Raw genomic sequence first — 18308 nt, 5'->3', positions numbered from 1 at the left:
TAGATAGATAGATAGATAGATAGATAGATAGATAGATAGATAGATAGATAGGCTGGCCGCCGTGGCTCATGCTTGTAATCCCAGCACTTTGGAAGGCTGAGGCAGGCAGATCACCTGAGGTCAGGAGTCTGAGCCCAACCTAGCCAACATGGTGAAACCCCACCTCCACTAAAATACAAAAGTAGCCGGGCGTGGTGGCTGGCGCCTGTAATCCCAGCTCCTAGGGAGGCTGAGGCAGGAGAACTGTTTGAACCCAGGAGGCAGAGGTTGCAGTGAGCTGAGATCACGCCACTGCACTCCACTCTGGGCGACAGAGCAAGACTCAAATAAATAAACAAACAAACAAATAAATAAATAAAACACAGTACAGGACAGGCGCAGCGGCTCGTGCCTATAATCCCAGCACTTTAGGAGGCTGAGGTAGGCGGACTGCTTGAGCTCAGTAGTTCGAGGCCATCCTGAGCAACATGGTGAAACCCCATCTCTACCAAAATACAAAACGTTAGCTGGGCTCGGAAGCTGAGGTGGGAAGATCGCTTGAGCCTGGGAAGCAGAGGCTGCAGTGAGCCAGGATTGTGCCACTGCACTCCAGCCTGGGTGACAGAGTGAGATTCTGTCTCAAAAATAAAATGAAATACAGGAGGGCTATATCCTCATGACTGTTAGGAAGATTAAACAAAGGAATACCTATTAAAAGAAGTTCTCAGCAAGCACTTAGCTGCTTTTTAAACAGCACTCTCACCTGGGTACGGTGGCTCATGCCTGTAATCCCAACATTTCGGGAGGCCAAAGAAGCAGATTGCTTGAGCCCAGGAGTTTAAGACCAGCCTGGGCAACGTGGCGAAACCCCATCTCTACAAAAAAATACAAAAATTAGCTGGGTGTGGTGGCATGTACCTGTAGTCCCAGCTACTCAGGAGGCTGAGGTGGGAGGATCACTGACCCTAGGGCGGTCCAGGCTCCAGTGAGCTGTGATCTCACCACTGCACTCCAGCCTGGGCCACAGTGAGAACTTATCTCAAAATAAATAAAGAAGTATCACTCTAATATTTTAGAAAGTCTTGAAAAAGCAATCGGCCTCAGAGCCAAATATATGCTAAGGCAGGAAAAGCTGTCAGTCCATGAGAAAGAGGTAAGACAAAAGACTTGTTACTCAGATGCAGTTCCCCTTGTCCCGAGGAATGAAGGGGCCTGGCTTCAAGTCCTCCTTCAGCCACTGACTCACTAGAGGATTAGGCAAGTCATTCCCGCTCACTGACAATATCTGCCCTGCCTATGTCTCAGGGCAGTGGGGAGGGACACGTGGAAAACGTGTACCAAAGGCATACTCAACCGGGTAACAAGCACAGGCATATTCTCATCCACGGAAGCCCTTCATACCCTTCTTTCTTCACTCTCAGAACACAATGTAATTTCCCTTAGAGGTATAACCAATGGGCATTTCAGGATGTCCCTGTCCTAAATCTCCCCAGCAACTCCTGAAACGGCTCTAACAGAAACAGTCTTGACTTCTCTTCCCTGCTGTGTCAGTGTGTGAAGCCTGAGAGGATCACACAAGGAAGCTGCCACCTCCCCAGCCACGTTTGGGAACTACGGTGCTAGAACAGGACCACCCTCCTCTCAGGGGAAGCACACTGCTGAACACCTGTCCTGAGCAGTCACCACCAGAAGTGCAGGCAGCCCCACCCTTCCCTATGACTCGGGCTCTCAACCCAACAGAACTGCATCCATCTCCTGAAATGGCCAACCCACCTGGTCCCTGCAACCTCAGGCACCCCAGCAAACCCTTCGAGAGCCTCCACCTCTTCTAAGAATGTTCCTCTACCTTCTAGCTCTGTCTGAGACCTGGGTGTGCCCTGGGGACACATCAAGCAGATGCTATTTCTCCTCCATGCCATACGCTTCAGGGCCAGACAGACCAGATATGTGTCCTTCCTCCCTCCCCAATGTCGCCTGCACTTCAGTACCTCCGTTAGCCCCCTCCCTCTTACAAAAGCCCCCACACGTTTGAGACCTGGGCTTTCCAGCCATAATAGCCTGTCCCTCACCTCGTTACTACCCACTACGGACCTTCTGGTCACTTCTCTCATTTATTGAGGACATCTGCTTCTGGTCTGCAGACTTCTGTTCTACCCCAAGTCCTGTCGTCCTCCCCAGTGACACCTGTGCATATGGATGTCCCAGCCAAGCTTGGCCCCTCTCGAGTCCTTGATCCTCTCTTCTCTGAAAACCCTTTCCTTCATTCTATGTAACATTGTCATGGTCAAAACCTGAACTTCACCGTCACCAGAAACAGTTATCTCCTCTAATCCTCTAGCCTCAGCCTCCATCCTTCTTGCTCACTTGTTCAAATACCAGCCCCACCCACAATTCTCTGCCCTCTCGAAACCTGCAAGCATTGGCCTCCAGCACTCTCCCTCTGCATAACAAGCCCCTCTGGGCTGCACTGCCTCCCTCACCAGCTTAGATCCCAAAGCCTGACATGAGAAAAGCCCTCCTGCAGATACCTCATCTCCCTGCTCCCTTCCCCTCCATCTCACTCGCTGTTTTCAGCACCTGCACCCGGCATGCAAATGCTGCTGTTGAGGGAAAGAAACTCAAGAAAGCAGCCTCCCAGCACCCCACTTTCAATGCACTTATGATCACAAACCATGAATGGGCACTCCCCCACACTTCCTAGTAATCTCGCTGTGACTCACCTCTATGCCCTCCCTCTGCTCACTCTTGACAGATAACTAAACCTCATTTGTCCCAGAGAACACCAAGCCATCAAGCCTAAACTCCCTCAGAGCTCCTTCACCAAATCTACAAACCTTCCACGCCCTTCTTCTCCTTGTCTCCAGCCTCATGGAGTGCACAATCCTGCTCTTAGCAAAGGCCAAGCCCTCCACCAACACCACACCCAAGAACTTAATTTCTACCACTACCCTTTTTTGTCAGCATCCATCAGTCTTTACTTTGCTACAGGATCATCCCCAACAGCGTGTAGGCACATTCTATTGAATCTTCACCCTAAAGACTCGCACATGCACGCATGCCTTTGACCCCCATATAACCTTCTAGCTAATGACACAATTCCTCTATCGGAATTATCTATGCTAACACTTCTCAAACTTTAACGCATAGTTTACCTGGGAATCTTGTGAAAATGCATATTTTGATTCAGTAGGTCTGGAGTGGAACCCAAGATTCGGCACCACTAACCTAGTCTCTCCTCATGCTCCTGACCCACAGGCCCCACTCTGGGTAGCAAAAGTCTGTGTTTCTTTCCCTCACTATTTATGGAAACCATTCCAATCCAGCATCCTCCCAACATAAGCTCACAGAAACTTGTGAGATCAAGATCACCCACAAACTCCACGTAGCTAGCTCCAGTAAAAACTCTTCTTTCTTCCTTCCCATGCCCTCCTCCTCTTTAAAATGAGCAGGTAGCAAGAGTGATAAAATGCTGCCTGGAAAGGGAAGGCCCACAGCAGGCCGGTATAGGGCCCCTCCCAGCGTCCCCCTCCTGAAGCCATCCCTCCTGACTTCCACAGCCCACATTCTCCCACAGGCTGAGCGCTTCCCAGGTGGCTCTCTGGGCCCTTTCTCGGCGCCACTTGCCAGGCATTCCTCCTCCCCCTCTAGATGGCAGCATTTCTCAGAGTTCAGTCTTGCTCCCTCCTCATCTGCACTCTCTTCCCAGGTGACCACATACAGCCCAGTGGCTATACAGACAACTTACAAACCTAAGGATGCAGCCCTGCCCACTCTCCTGGCCCCCAGGCTCACAGCCTTGCTGCTGCCCCTGCCCACTGGGCTGCCACAAGATTCTCAACTTATTCCCAAAATAGAATTCTTCATTCTTCCCCCTTAACATCTGCTCCTTCACTATCCCCCGTTTAGTAGCTACCGAAGTCACAACTAGTATCCCTATCGTTACCAATGACCTGGAAGTCATTCTTAACTCCCATTGCCTCTCCCCAGCTCAATTCATCACCAATTCTATGGATTCCATCTCCAACATACATTTCAAATCCATGCACTTCTTCCATCTTCTCTGCCACCATCCACTCAACAGCCCCAGCTTCCTAAGTGACCCCTCACTGCCACTCCAGCCCCTCTTCAATCTGTTCTCCACACAGCCCTTCCAATGAAGCTTCTAACACTGCACATGACACTGTGCTTAACACTCCTTAAAGGCTCACCATGAGCAGCAGCTAAACCCTCCACTGGCCATGGCCTCCGTGGCCTTTTCCTTGCCTTCCTCCAGCCCAGTGAACGTGCCAAGCGCTTTCCTACCTAGGACTCCTCCCACATCCCCCCACCCTGATGCACACATACGTATGTACACACACACACACACACACACACACTGTATTCAGGAAGGCCTGAAGCAAGAGGAAGCAAAGTCTAGTCAAGAAACTGGAGAAAGACCTTCACAGCTATCTGCATCAGAGAGAAAGGCGGAGCCCAGTACAAGATGACACTGAGGAGGAAAGGAAGGGCGGGATCATTCAAGACCCCAGTGTAGGCCAAGTTTAGGGATCTGGGACCTCTGAAAGCACTGGAAAGCCTTTGAAGTATTTCAAGTAAATGGGTAACATAATTAGGCTTGAACGTTGAAAAGGTAATTGTGGCTACAGAGTAGAAAAACAGAGGAGTCAAGAGCAGATGTGGGTATGCACCAGGCCAGGCCGGCAACATGGTGGGGACTAAGGAGATGATAATGCCCATGAAGAAAGTGACTAAATTTTAGACCTACTTAAGATGTTAAAAAATGGCAGTGTTTACTAAGTGAACACATATAATTTGAGATGTGTAAAAGGCTTGCCATGCAAGTATTACTAGAGGTATCACATTGGCTAAAATTCATTCCTCACAATAGGATCAGCTATCAGCAGTAAAGGACTGGCCACCAATCCTTCCTGTGGGAGGAAGGAGGAAGATTACAAGGAAAGTAGAATGAAAGAAAAGAAAGATACTGGCTCATAAATTAGGGCAGAGGATGGGAAAGGGGCCAAAAATAGGAAGCAGAGGAAGTGCAAATAGTGCTGACTTTTCAACTCTGCCTGACAGTGACTCTAACAACCTTCAACTGGATTGGGAAGAACAAAAGCTATTCTCAGAAAAGCTTGTCTTCTGAGGTTGAAATTTAACATGATTAATGAAACCTTTTGTTATAAATATGCACAACTCAAAGGATATTCATTATAAAAAATATCAGGATCATAAAATGTTTAGAGATGAGAGGGACTTAGAGGTCATTCAGCCAGGCTCCGGCTCAGGATTCAGAAACTCTTCTCTACCTGTAGGCACTTCAGGAAGATTTCATCGGGAGCTAAAAGAATAGCGCCCTTCTATCCAGGTGGATAATGAAAATGTATGAGGGTCTCAAAAGAGGGCTGAAGAACTGCTAGGCAAACAAGCAGTATCCAAAGTTTTCAAATAATGGGGAAGAGTAAGAGGGTTTAGGTTCTCCGAAATTTTTCAGCTACTTTGCCAATGAGTTTTATTTTTAAGAACGCACAGATCATGAATGACTAATTTTAAGCCATTCATCAAAGGAGATCACTCTGTCAATATTTTTTTACCAACTTGTTTTGGGGTAAAAGAAAAAACTTCAGATGTTCCTTTTGGTTTAGGGACCAGCAAGATCTGAAGTTCTAATTTTCAAAGCTACTGCATACTTGGCTAATTCCAGCATCTGACAAAGAACCAGAAGAAAGAACATAAAAGTTTCACATATAATATTAAAGCTTCTAGAATAGTAAAGACCCCAGCTGTGTTTCCATCTCCTAAAGTATACTTCAGTAAACATCTGAAAGAAAGATTTTCTCAATGATGTTTGGATTAAACCTTAAAAAAGCTGTGGTGGCTAGCCTCCAAGAATACCAATGAGCCCTGACCTCCCCTCTTGTAGTCCTTTCCCATATTGTACCAAGTCTGGTCTGAATCCTGGTAGAAGGGATGGTATGCCATCTCCAAGATTAGACACTGGATTAGTCTGTTCTCACGCTGCTATGAAGAAATATCCGAGACTGGGTAATTTATAAAGGAAATGGGTTCAATTGACTCACAGTTCCACAGGGCTGGGGAGGCCTCAGAAAACTTGCAACCATGGCAGAAGGCACCACTTCACAGGGCAGCAGGGGAGAGAATGAGTGCCAGCAGGGGAAATGCCAGATGCTTGTAAAACCATCAGATGACGTGAGAGCTCACTATCAGGAGAAGAGAATGGGGGAAACTGCCCCCATGATTCAATTACCTCCCACTGAGTCCCTCCCACAACATGAGGGGATTATGGGGATTACAATCAAGGTGAGATTTGGGTGGGGACACAGCGAAACCACATCAGACACCAATATACTGCTGCTTCCATCTTGATCATTATCATATTCATTCTCTCCCTCTCTCCCCAACCCCCTCAGATCACTTTCTCTGGGGAGAAAAGCCATGTTGTGAAAAGCCCTGTGGAGAGGCCCACAGGGTGTAGAACTGAGGCCTCCAGCCAACAGCCATGTGAGTCTGCCATTTTGGAAACAGATCGTCTGGTCCCGGTCGAGCTTCAGATGACTGCAACCTCAGGAGGGAGCCAGAAGCTGTCCCCAGATTCCAGAACTTCAGAAACTGTGTGAGATCATAAATGTCTGTTGTTTTAAGCTGCTAAGTTGGGGAAAATTTGTTATGCAGCCCAGAAAACTCATTCAAAATGTGGGCAAACTACAGGCAGCCAGGCGCGCAGGACCAAACTACTAAATTTCCTTCAACTCATGCCGTATATTCAGTAAAATTACATAGCTTGGAACAATGCTATATATAAAATGCCCACAAAGCACTGACAAAAGCAACAATGAAAACCATATATTGGCAATTATCAATTAATGGCACCTTTTTCCGCATTTAGATTTCGACTAAAAAACAGCTAGCTGCCACCACCACCACCAACAACAAAAACAAAAACAGCCAAGAGAACACTAAAGAAAATTATAAGCAGCTACTTTTTTTAAAGTGACAAACTTGAAATTGAGACCTGGTTAGAATTTTTCAATTGCTGTAGTAAGCAATACCGTCCCTCTTTGACACTCACTTCCACATCTTCTTCATCTTTCTTTCCACTGTCACCCATCCAAGGCTCATTAACCCTCTTGCCTACTGGCCCCTCTGCTTTTTGGAATATCTAAGAATATGTGTACACATACACCAATATTTATATTCCTAGCTACTAAAAGAACTGAGGAGCTAAAGGAGACAGCCCATGGTCAAATCTCCAAAGCCATATATTTAACTGGTATGGCTTGGATCAGTGGATCTGTGCCAGACAGACAGCTGACACTCAGTAAGTGTAAGTTTCTCTCCTCCTTACATCCTCCGCCGTGTGATGAGGGAAGAGTTCCTTTTCCTCTGTGCTCGGCTCTCTTTGCGCTAACATTCAGAACAACATGCATTCATTTAAAAAAACAAAACAAACAAACAAAAAAGCGTCTTGCTTGTCTAGAGCAGGGGCTGGTTAGCAGTAACTAGAGCCAATGAAAAGTGGGACTCCTGTATACCATCTGGAGACAAGTTACACTGGCAAACTACAGAGTTCACCTAGATCTCTTCCCACTCTAGTTGTTATGTTGTCTCCAAATTTAGCTTTCAAGAAAGGTCTCTAATGATGTTTCTAACTTCCATAAATTACATGAGGGGGTAAGAATTTAGTAACTAAATGCAAAGAGGTATAGTAAGATTACGTGATTTGGAACAAAGGATTATCCTTGCCAGACGGGGTGGCTCACGCCTGTGATCCCCAGCACTTTGGGAGGCCAACCGAGACCAGCCTGGGCAACACGGTGAAACCCCATCTCTACAAAAACTATAAAAATTAGCTTGGCATGGTGGCGCAAGCCTGTAGTCCCAGCTACTCGGGAGGCTGAGGTGGGAGAATCACCTGAGGCTAGGAGGTCCGGGCTGCAGTGAGCGGTGATCGCACCACTCCACGCCAGCCTGGGAAATAGCGCAAGATCCCGCCTCCCCCCCTCAAAAAAAAAAAAAAAAAAAAAGATTATCTCAATTCTCAGGCTTAAAATTTTTCATGGAATCTCAAGCCATCTTCAGCCAAGGCAAGAATTTAGAACTTTCCTACTCTCATTTTCTACCAAAATCTTTTCATATGCCGTGAAAGACTCTAAATCATGTTTCTCTATCCTTATGGTCTAGGTCCTAAGTTCCCAAAAGATAGCTAATAACTTACACTATTTTCCACAGACAATCCTGGGAAAATGTTCTACTCCTCAGGTAGAGGGAAATCTGGCTGAAGTCTCCGAAAAGAGCGCTGTTTCCAACGGGAAGCAAAGTGAATGGGCAAGGAAGGCAAGCCCCAGATATGGTCAGAATAAAGCAGACTGGCTGACAACTAAAACCACGCACCAAAAATATGTCTCCCTGGCCTTCTTCTCCCCCATTCCCATTTCGTTTAATCCTAACAATTAGGATAACTATCATCACCCTTCTACAGTTGTTGACTCTGGAGCTCAGAGGCGGAAAGACCGTGCTCCACATCACAACACTGGTAAACTCTCAGAACCTGCATCAAACCTAGGTCTTCAAACTCACCCTTTCTGTTTTTCCCAATATGCAGTGCTATCTTTCATGGTCGCCCCATTTCTGAGCCTTGACCTGTTCTGAGCTTTGACATCCAACCATCTTATGGCTCTGCTTTGAACATCAGTCACTGACACCTCTAAAAGATTCATTATCCCCTCTGATACTCCGTGCCCACCATCCATCCCCAAAACTTCAGAAGAAATGAGGTTAGAAAACCAGGACAGAGCAGAAAGTGCACTGTTCTACAAGAGCTGAAGACGAGTCACAGTTAACCCAGATGAGCAATCAGCCAAGTCTCTTCCACGGCCAATCCACTCAGTCCACCAGGCACAAGCACTTTTCTCCAGAAGACTCACCTGATAAGAACACCCACCGAAGTTCCAACGTTTCTCGTTGGAAACGAGCACAGAGAGGACACTGCTCACGCAAGCAGTGTGGACGCAACAAGCTCCGCGCCCCGCAGCCCTGCACCGAGCACGGATAACCTCACACCCCCACAGGTGGCGAAAACCCGGGCGGCGATGCCCCGTCCAGGCGCTTCCCCTTAGAAGCCCCTTCGCCGCTGGCCCCTATCAGAAAGGAAAGGGGAGGAGCCTGGGGGAGAAATAACTTTATGCTCATTTGCTAGACAGGACCAAAACAAAACCAGCAAACCCAAGCCCTTCAGGAACACCGCCCAGTTCACGGCGCGCGCAAGTTCCGAGGGCAGTAAGTTTTTGCAACACTTCCCAGCCCTGACCCTGCCCAAGCTGCAGCCGGAGGACTGAGGAAGTGGACGGTCCCGGGCGGGAGGCCCGCGGCAGGAAGTGGAAGCAGAGCCATCTGCGGGATAGTGAAGGAACCGCGGCGACAAGGGAGAGGCGGAGGCCGCCCCCACGTCCTCAGCCCCAGGCAGCCCGGGAGGCCGAGACTCCCCCAGGGAGACCCCTGGAGCGGAGTGGGGCCGCTGCCGGGGCATCGCCCTCCGCCGGCCTCGGGACGCGACGTGTCCTGCCGCTGCCCGGTCACAGCCCGGCACGGAGGGAGCAAGACGCTGCGGGCGCGCGGCGTACCCCACTCCCCAGCCCGCGCCCCACCCCGCCCGAAGCCCGCGGGCGCCGCGCCCTTACCAGGGACCAGTCCAGCCGCCTCCGCCGTCCGCACCCGGCCAGCCGCTCTTAAACGCGCCCCGCCCCCTCCCGGGGCCGGACCCCAGCGGTCCTACGCCGATTTGTCATTGAGTAGCCCGGCTCGCTTTCCCACCCCCCCGAGCGCGCCCCCGGCGTCGCCTAGGCAACCCCTCCTCTCGAGAGCGCGCCTTCGCTTCCGTTCTTGCCCTCTCCTCGGAAGCCACGCCCGTCGAGGGGCTGTCAGCCAATCCGAGGCGGGTTTTCCAAGCAGCGGGCGGCCGGGGATGAGGTTTCGCCAATGAGAAGCTGCCTCAGGCAGGGGGGGCGGACCCGGCGCGCCTGCCCCGCCCCGCTCTGTTTCCCTCTTTGCCCTCGCCGGCACGGAGCTCGTAACCCTGCGGCAGTGGAGGAGCTGCTCGCCGGTACTGAGGGCGGGTGCGGGCGGGAAAGGTGGGGGCCCCAGTTGTGGGATTCAGGCCAGGGCCAGGACGAAGTAATAGAAAGCAAAAGCGAAGGACAGACCTGATCATACAGAAACAGAAGAAAATTACGAGGCGGCGAAGAGTGCTTGAGCGCGGCGATGGGGACGCCGCCAGAGGGTCCTGGGGCGGGACTCCACCTGCCGCCACCACTCGCTTCGCTGATGACATCCCATTAGCAGTAATGGGGTTACTGAGTGCATCGCGGTGACTGGACCCAGGCCGCCTACAAAGGCCAGAATCCCACCCCAGCCACAGCCTCGAGTCTGGAAATGCAGTGGTCAAGCTCCCGGCCAACAGGTTTTCTCCTGCCAAAACCCGGGAACGTGTGATTTTGTATCCAATACAGCTTCATCTTGGTGGATTTTTCCCTCCCTAACCACCTCCGCCTACACAGGTTTTGTGACCGTGCGACCTCATGCGAGTCACAAGGCATCGCAACTAACAGTTTAAATGTCCGCCTCTCTTACCTCTAAGGAAGAGAACTATGTCTTATGCAATGTGATATCCATGGCTGCTAGCACAGTGTAATTAATTATTTCATTGTTGATCATGATAAGTTAGGATGCATGTGTACTATACTGGAGACTTTGGGCCATGATTAGATTGCTATGTATCTACCAGATCCAGTCCCTCCATCAGCATCTATATCAAAAAGCACAGAAGCTTTACCTTAGTCTTAAGCGACCAACTTAACAAAAAAAGTGCAATCGGAAGAATATCCTAGTATTAGCCTACTATTTTAAGTATTCTGTTTTTACCATTCTCATTCACATTTAAAACTTTTATTGAGTGCTAATTGTATGACAGACACTTTGCTAGGTACAGTAAGGAGATGGGGTAGGAGGCTTCTCAAAGAGGAAGCTCCCTAGTATTTATAGCCTAGAAGAGGAATCAGACCCAAACCTTTTCCTACGGAGTAAGAATTAAGTGCACAGGTTTGGAGTCTGGAAGCATAGGATTAAAGGAGGGCTCTACCTTATGACTAGCAGTTACTTAATTAGGAAACTACTTCTGTGGGCTTTAGTTTCACCAACTGCCCAATAGCAGCACCTCCACACGATAGGTATGAAGAGGTACATGAAAGTCCACGTAGAGCTCTCAGCACAGTGGTAGGAACTTGGTGAGTGACTCACGAATGTGAGCTTACACAGTGATTGCCACCAGAGGCCACGATGTACAGTCAAGTGCATGATCACCAACCTGGCACAGCCTTATCTCCCAAAACCCATCTGTATCAAGTGTGACCGTGTGCAGCCTGGTGGAAAGGGCCTGCTGTGGTGGTACCCTTTGTCAAACGCAAGTATAGAGAGGAGAGCAGCTGCAGCGGCCTACCCAAGTGAAAAGGGTACTGTAGTTGAGGGAACAGGGTCAGAAATCAGGTCACAGGCCAGGATTCTCCTGTTCCCACCTGCCCCCAGCCCCCAGGACCCACAGCAGCTGCAGGAGGTTTCCCCACCTTTCCTGGGGTGCTGAAGTGCCATTCCTTTGCATTGGTAACAGGATGCACGGGGCTTTCTGAGAAATGCTGCATTCATTCTCTGCCTGCCTAGAACTTGGAGGGGTCCAACTGGGACTCCTCCAGCAGGATCATCTGTTCAGATCCTGGATATGCCAGACCCTGAGCTGTGTGGTAGAGTCAGACAGGAGTGGCAGGACCCTTTTGGTGGGGCAGTATCATACAGGACACCAATAGGGGAAACGTGTCCCAACAGGAGAAGGGCACCAAGAGGCCACCAGCCTCGGCTGCCTCTAAGATGGCTCATTCCAGGTCGCAGGGGACCTCTTGTTGGCTGAGTTTTCCTGCCAGAACTCTGACTCCCGGCAGAGCCAGGGGCTTGAGCAGCAGGAATACAAGATCCCGAGCAGGACTCCTTAAGGATGCTCTAAATAACTGCAGCCATAGAAAAAGCATTCTAGACACTCCATCCTTCTTCTTACTGATTACTGTGGGAGTCTTTAGTGCTGTGTGACAAACATTTCTACTCCTCTCTTCTGAGCACTGGGAACTTCCTAACCCTGTAGTTGGGTGGAGCCATGTGACTAGCTCTAACTGATCACTTGTGAGCAGAAATGACACATAAATCATTTATAGGCTGGAGAAGTTAATTGCCAGTATAAGACCCTCCAGAGCGCTCTTGTCTTTGGTATGGCTACTGAGAATGTTAGGAAATGTGACTGCTCCAGCAGCCAGGGTTTCTATAATGAGCACAGGCCCCCTGCCAACCTGCAATGGACATTTAGAATGACTGAGAAATAAGCCCTTATGGTTTGAAGACACTATGATGTGGGAATTGTTTGTTACTGCGTGTAGCTTAGCCTGCTCTGACTGATGCAAGATGAACAACTCAGACAAAAGGACTGAGAAGAGGCCAGTAAACAGACAAGCACCCCGATAATTACAAATTGCATCATTACAAATTACTGGGTGGTCAAAAATGATCTCTCTTGGGAGGTGACATTTAAGCTAGGACCTCAAGGATGAGAAAAATCAATCTTGGCAAAAGCTGGGGGTGGGAGGAAGGTCAGGAGAGTATTTCAGGCAGAGGCATAAGCCTGTGCAAAGTTCTGAGGCAGAAGAAAGCTTGGTACCGCTGAGAATGGCCAGGAGGCCTGGAACCGTGAGCAGGGCAAAGTAAGTCACACAGGGCAAGAGCCAGATGATGCAGGGGCTTCTCGCTTGTATGGAGGAGTTTGAAATGTACTCCTAGTGCGGTGGAAACTGTTGAAGAGGTTTGATATAGTTTGGACATGTGTCCCCTCCAAATCTCATGTTGAAATGTAATCCCCACTGTTGGAGGCGGGGCCTGGTGGGGGTGTGTTTTGATCACGGGGGCAGATCCCTCATGAATGGCTTAGTGCTAGCCCCTTGGCAGTGAGTGAATTCTTGCTCTGAGCTCACATGAGGTCTGGTTGTTTAAGAGTGCCTGGCACCTCCCCGCCTATTCTTATCCCCGCTCTCAGTATGTGATGCACCTGCTCCCACTATGCCTTCCACCATGACTGGAAGCTTCCTGAAGCCTCCCCAGGAGCAGATGCCAGTGCTATGCCTCCTGTCCTGCAGAAACATGAGTTAATTAATAATTACGCCTCTTTTATCAATTACCCAGTCTCAGGTATTTCTTTATAGCGACACAAAATGGACTAACACGGATGGGCGAGGTGGCTCAGGCCTGTAATCACAGCACTTTGGGAGGCCGAAGTAGGTGGATCATGAGGTCAGGAGTCTGAGACCAGCCTGGCCAACATGGTGAAACCCCATCTCCACTAAAAATACAAAAAAATTAGGCAAGGGTGGTGGCGGATGCCTGTAGTCCCAGCTACTCGCGAGGCTGAGACAGAGAATTGCTTGAACCCAGGAGGCAGAGGTTGCAGTGAGCCAAGATCACACCACTGCACTCCAGCCTGGGCGACAGAGCGAGATTCCATCTCAAAAAAAAAAAAAAGGACTAACATGAGGTTCAAGCCAGGAGGCTGACATGCTTTGATTTTGGTTTTAAAAAGATCACTCTGGGTCGGGCATGGATTATGCCTATAATCCCAGCACTTTGAGAGGCCAAGGAGGGCGAATCTCGGGGTCAGGAGTTCAAGATCAGCCTGGGCAACATGGCGAGACCCCATTTCTATAAAAAATTTAAAAATTAGGCAGGCAATGGTGCACACCTGTGGTCCCAGCTACCAGGGAGGCTGAGGTAGGAGGTTGAGTGAGTCCAGGAGGTGGAGGCTGAGCCCAGAAGGCAGAGGTTGCAATGAGCTGAGATCGTGCCACTGCACTATAGCCTGGACAACAGAGCAAGAAGCTGTCAGAAAAAAAGAAAACAAAATTACTCTGGCTGTGGTGGGGAGATTGGGCTGTGAGGGGTGGATGTGGAACCAAGGTTAGGACCCTGTTCCGGGGATCCACGCACAGTGGGGTCCAGAGGGCTAGAGAGGGTAATCAGCTCTCAGGTCACAGATTTGAGAGATTGCAGGAGGAAGGGAGCAAGAGAGCTGAAGAACAGAACAGTCTTCCTCCAATCCCCAGAGGAACCAGAGGCAAGGTTTGAAGTTTAGATCCCCAGAGGCGCTTTGACACCAGGGACATGGGTACTCAAAAGCCAGGAAGGAAATGGGGGAGGGTATGAATTTCCCAGAACATCAGCCAGCAGTAGAGACTTGCTTCCATGAGCTGGCAGGCGTGTATATACATAGATAGTATTATTAGAAAGAGGCCCGGCAAGCTTCTGTGGGCATCCCTGTGGGCATTTGATCTTTGTTGACCGCATCAATTAGAAAAGAAAAAAGGCTGCCAATCTACAGACGGGGGAACAGCCATTCTCACCTGCTGATGGTTCTGGACAGACGCTATTCCGAGCGGCCACAGCAAGAGGAGCTCGCCCTCAGCCCTTCTCTCAGCTTTCCTATCTGTGTTTCGCCACCCCTCAGTGCCCAGATGTTCTCGCCCCACGTCCTGCTCTCTGGTCCTGTTCTCAGGCACAGGTTGCACAGGCTGATTCACGTGCAGGAATAAATGGCTAGTTACAGCTCCATTCCCACTCCTTCCTGGGCACTTGATGAAAACCTGAAGTTCTAGGCTGTGGGAGGTCTTCAGGGGAGGACCTAAGACCTTCTTTTTTTTTTTTTTTTTTTTTTTGTTGTTGTTGTTGTTGAGACAGAGTCTCGCTCTGTCGCCCAGGTTAGAGTGCAGTGGCTGGATCTCAGCTCACTGCAAGCTCCGCCTCCCGGGTTTATGCCATTCTCCTGCCTCAGCCTCCCGAGTAGCTGGGACTACAGGCGCCCGCCACCTCGCCCGGCTAGTTTTTTGTATTTTTTTAGTAGAGACGGGGTTTCACTGTGATAGCCAGGATGGTCTCGATCTCCTGACCTCGTGATCCACCCGTCTCGGCCTCCCAAAGTGCTGGGATTACAGGCTTGAGCCACCGCACCTGGCCAACCTAAGACCTTTAATTCACATCACTAGGATGGAGGGATCTACCCCGCATCCAAAACAAGCTCAGACTCCTGAGTTCTCACGCAAAGCACCAGGTAAGGACAATGCGTCACGTGAACCCTCGTGGAGCGCCTGAGCAGTAGCCCCGAGCCTTCCTTTCCTTGCAGCCTTTTGCAGGCAGCTACCAAAAAAAGCTCTTGCCCTTTACTGATCCCCAAACATATTCAAAAGCTTGACTCTGTTTCTCAGTTTAGTCATTGCCACTATAACAGACTTACGAGGGACTTTAAAAACCACTTTTCCCTAAGCGTGATATTGAGGGCTTGTCTTTCCCCATCACCATCTCTCAAGGCGGTCCCTACATCCCAGCCAACCAGCAGGCACTCACCAGATGTTCCTGGGAATTGCTTTCTTAGAAAGTCAGAGGCCCAAGTCATTCACTAAAGAAGAAGCTTTCATCTTCCAACAGGAACAAGTCTACTTGGGAAACACATTAGGAAAAAAACTCATGCATTTCCATTTCAATTTTAAATTATTTAATTAGCTGGGCTCGTCTTTCTGCCGTCATAGTTTACAGAGTTATCGCCCAAAAATGAAGTCAAATCTGTCTTGTAACTGAGACATACGCCTTCCTCACTATTGCCCATCCCAACTGCATGCCCGCTCGTGTCCTCCCCCTTCCCTCTTCCCGCAGACACATGCTGTGTGCTTCCCACAACCTGCACAGGAACAACCGCTGCAGATCTGGTACCGACCTCCAGGTAACCAGGTAAAAGCCACCACAGGGTGACAGCTGCAAAGTACTCCATTGTGAGAGAAAATGAGATTCAAATGTCTAGATTCTGCACTGAGCTCTTTCCAAAGTGAAATATGATTCGCAGCCTACCAGGAAGCCAACCTCATCCAAGAACATGACAGGACCCTGCTTGGCCCCCTCCCTCCCTCCCTCCCTCCCCAGCTAAGCTGTCCTCTTGATAGCTTCACAAGGCTTCCCTGGATGCCGCCTCAACGACAGACGCAGCGGGGACTGCACTCAGCCACAGGCTCTCCTTCAGACTCGCCGTGACCTCTGCTGCCCGTAAAACGTCCGAGCACCCTGGAGAACCACAACCACACCTGCAGCCCACCCATCCTACATGCTGACTGCACCCAGGCGGATCCAGGTCCTCGGCCCCTGATCTGCAGATGCACGATGCTAGCAGCCAGCCAGCTCTGGACGGCTGGACAGACAGACAAAGAGGACATGAAGACCTGAGTTAGGAAGGGGGAGGAGGAAGGAAAAGATGTTGGTGGCAGGCTTGGCTCTGTTAGACGTTCAGCTGTGCTCTCCTGGCCCCTCACAGCAATCCTTACTTCACAGAGGAGACCCCGGGTCTCAGAGAGTCAAGAGGTTACAGAAGCATCAGGGCCCTTTAGTCACTGCTTACTGCTGGAGGCTGATTCTAGGATGAGGGGGGTGGGGTTCACTTCAAAGGGAAAGTGGATGCCCCTCTGTCTCCCAAGCCCATTCCCCTTCCTCCTCCAGCCCTCAGGAGCGGCAGCGCCATGGGCCACCCCAGGACTGGGACTGGCCCCGGCCCCTCTGCAAAGCCCCATGCAGCCTCTGTCACCCTGTCCCACCCACAAATGCCAAACCCTACCCTGGTGAATTTTTATGAACAGCATTTTTTAAATTGCGGCTTTGGTTATAGACAGCCCCATTCCTTTCCTGCATCTGCTCCAGAGAACAGGGCAAGGCCAAAGGGTCAGAGGTTCGAGAAATGCGGGGTGGTGTGGGGGGGTAAAAGGACATACCTGAGAAGGCCCCAGACCCTAGTTCCACCAGGAGGTAAGACTACCAAGCTATTAAAATGCACATCTCTGGGTTGGGGATCAAAGGCCGATTCCCCATTTTCCATTGGGGATGTCCAATGATATGATTTGGCTCAGTGTCCCTACCCAAATCTCATGTGGAATTGCAATCTCCAATTTGGGGATGGAATCTGGTAGGAGGTGATTGAATCATGGGCGCGGATTTCCCCCTTGCTGTTCTCATGATAGTGAGTTCTCACAAGATCTGGTTGTTTGCAAGTGTGTGGCTCTTCCCCCTTTTCTCTCTCTCTCCTGTTGCCATGTGAAGATGTGCCTGCTTCCCCTTCACCTCCTGCCATGATTGTAAGTTTTCCGAGGCCTCCCCAGCCATAGTTCCTGTACAGCCTGTGGAACTGCAAGTCAATTAAACCTCTTTTCTTCATAAATTACCCAGTCTCGGGTAGTTCTTTATAGTAGTGTGAGAACAGACTAATACAACCAATGTCTGTGGCAGGCCCTGTTCCTGTCTAGGGTCAGCTCTGGAACACCCAGAGCTCTGCTACCCCTTCTCTAGTGGACACAACCCTAAGACTAGAGGTGCCACATGAAATACCGACACAATACAGGGGCCATACTTATATGAAGAATGAAATCTGAAATTATATCTGAAATTCAAATTTAACTGGGCATGTTGTATTTTTATTTGCAAAATCTGACAACCCTACCCAAGCCCAGGAATCTCCAGGTGGGCAAGTCTCAGGGGCCCACACCCACCAACAGCATCAAATCCCCCAGCTGCTGAGAGGGGAGGCCAGAGTGGCAGGCCCAAGAAACAGCTCTCAGACAGAGGGACTCCCTTCCCAGGTACAAAAAGTCCCCCAGTGAGGACAGCTAGGGACTCCAATGAGGCAGTGTGTGGCAGCTCTCCTGCACCAGGAGGATGGAAGGAGGTGCTCCCCAGGCCCTGCTCCTCCCCATGGCTCCAGAGGCATGTGCCCTTCTCCTGAGGAATCCCACACAGCCTGTTCCCACCCAGCAGAGTCCTGGTAAGGGCTGGGGCAAGACTGGTGGCCCAGCCATAGCCTCTGGACTTCTCCCACTTCCTCCTCTTAGAAGCCTTCTTGATGACTCAGGCCTCGCTGATCTGTCCACACATGTTCACAACCAATTACATGGCCCTTTCCTCTTCTGTTGTTTTGAGTGCATAAGGGCTCCCAGCTGAAATCAGAAGCCCTGGCAGACGGAGTGCTAATGTTATAACCCAGCACAATGCACCAAATCAGTGCTCACCTAAGACATAAAGACCAGTGAAAGCCTTGGGGGAAAAAAGTCATGCCTCTGAGCCTCGGTTTCTGCATCAGAACGAAGGGAGCTCTCTCACAGAGGTTGATGGGAAGATTACATAATACAATGCCAAGGGCTCCATGCCAA

At 50.0% G+C, this 18308-nt stretch overlaps 1 protein-coding gene across 4 annotated transcripts in view; it reads right to left on the bottom strand.

Annotated features, from left to right (window-relative positions):
- RALB (RAS like proto-oncogene B) overlaps nt 1-9905 on the bottom strand; it is a 38848-nt gene extending 28943 nt beyond the window's left edge. Inside the window, exon 1 of one of the 4 annotated variants that reach the window (XM_023185229.2) lies at nt 9678-9905. The gene's annotated coding sequence lies outside the window, so the exon portion shown is untranslated. Of the gene's footprint in view, nt 1-8924; nt 9314-9677 lie in introns of those variants that run through there. The other 3 variants (XM_023185230.2, XM_023185231.2, XM_023185232.2) reach the window with 3 other exon arrangements.
- Between the last annotated feature and the right edge of the window lie 8403 nt (nt 9906-18308).

The sequence above is a fragment of the Piliocolobus tephrosceles genome, chromosome 11 (assembly GCF_002776525.5).
Source record: "Piliocolobus tephrosceles isolate RC106 chromosome 11, ASM277652v3, whole genome shotgun sequence".
Classification (NCBI taxonomy): domain Eukaryota; kingdom Metazoa; phylum Chordata; class Mammalia; order Primates; family Cercopithecidae; genus Piliocolobus; species Piliocolobus tephrosceles.
The sequence above is the reverse complement of the archived record's forward strand: the minus strand, read 5'-3'. Positions and strand labels throughout refer to the sequence as shown.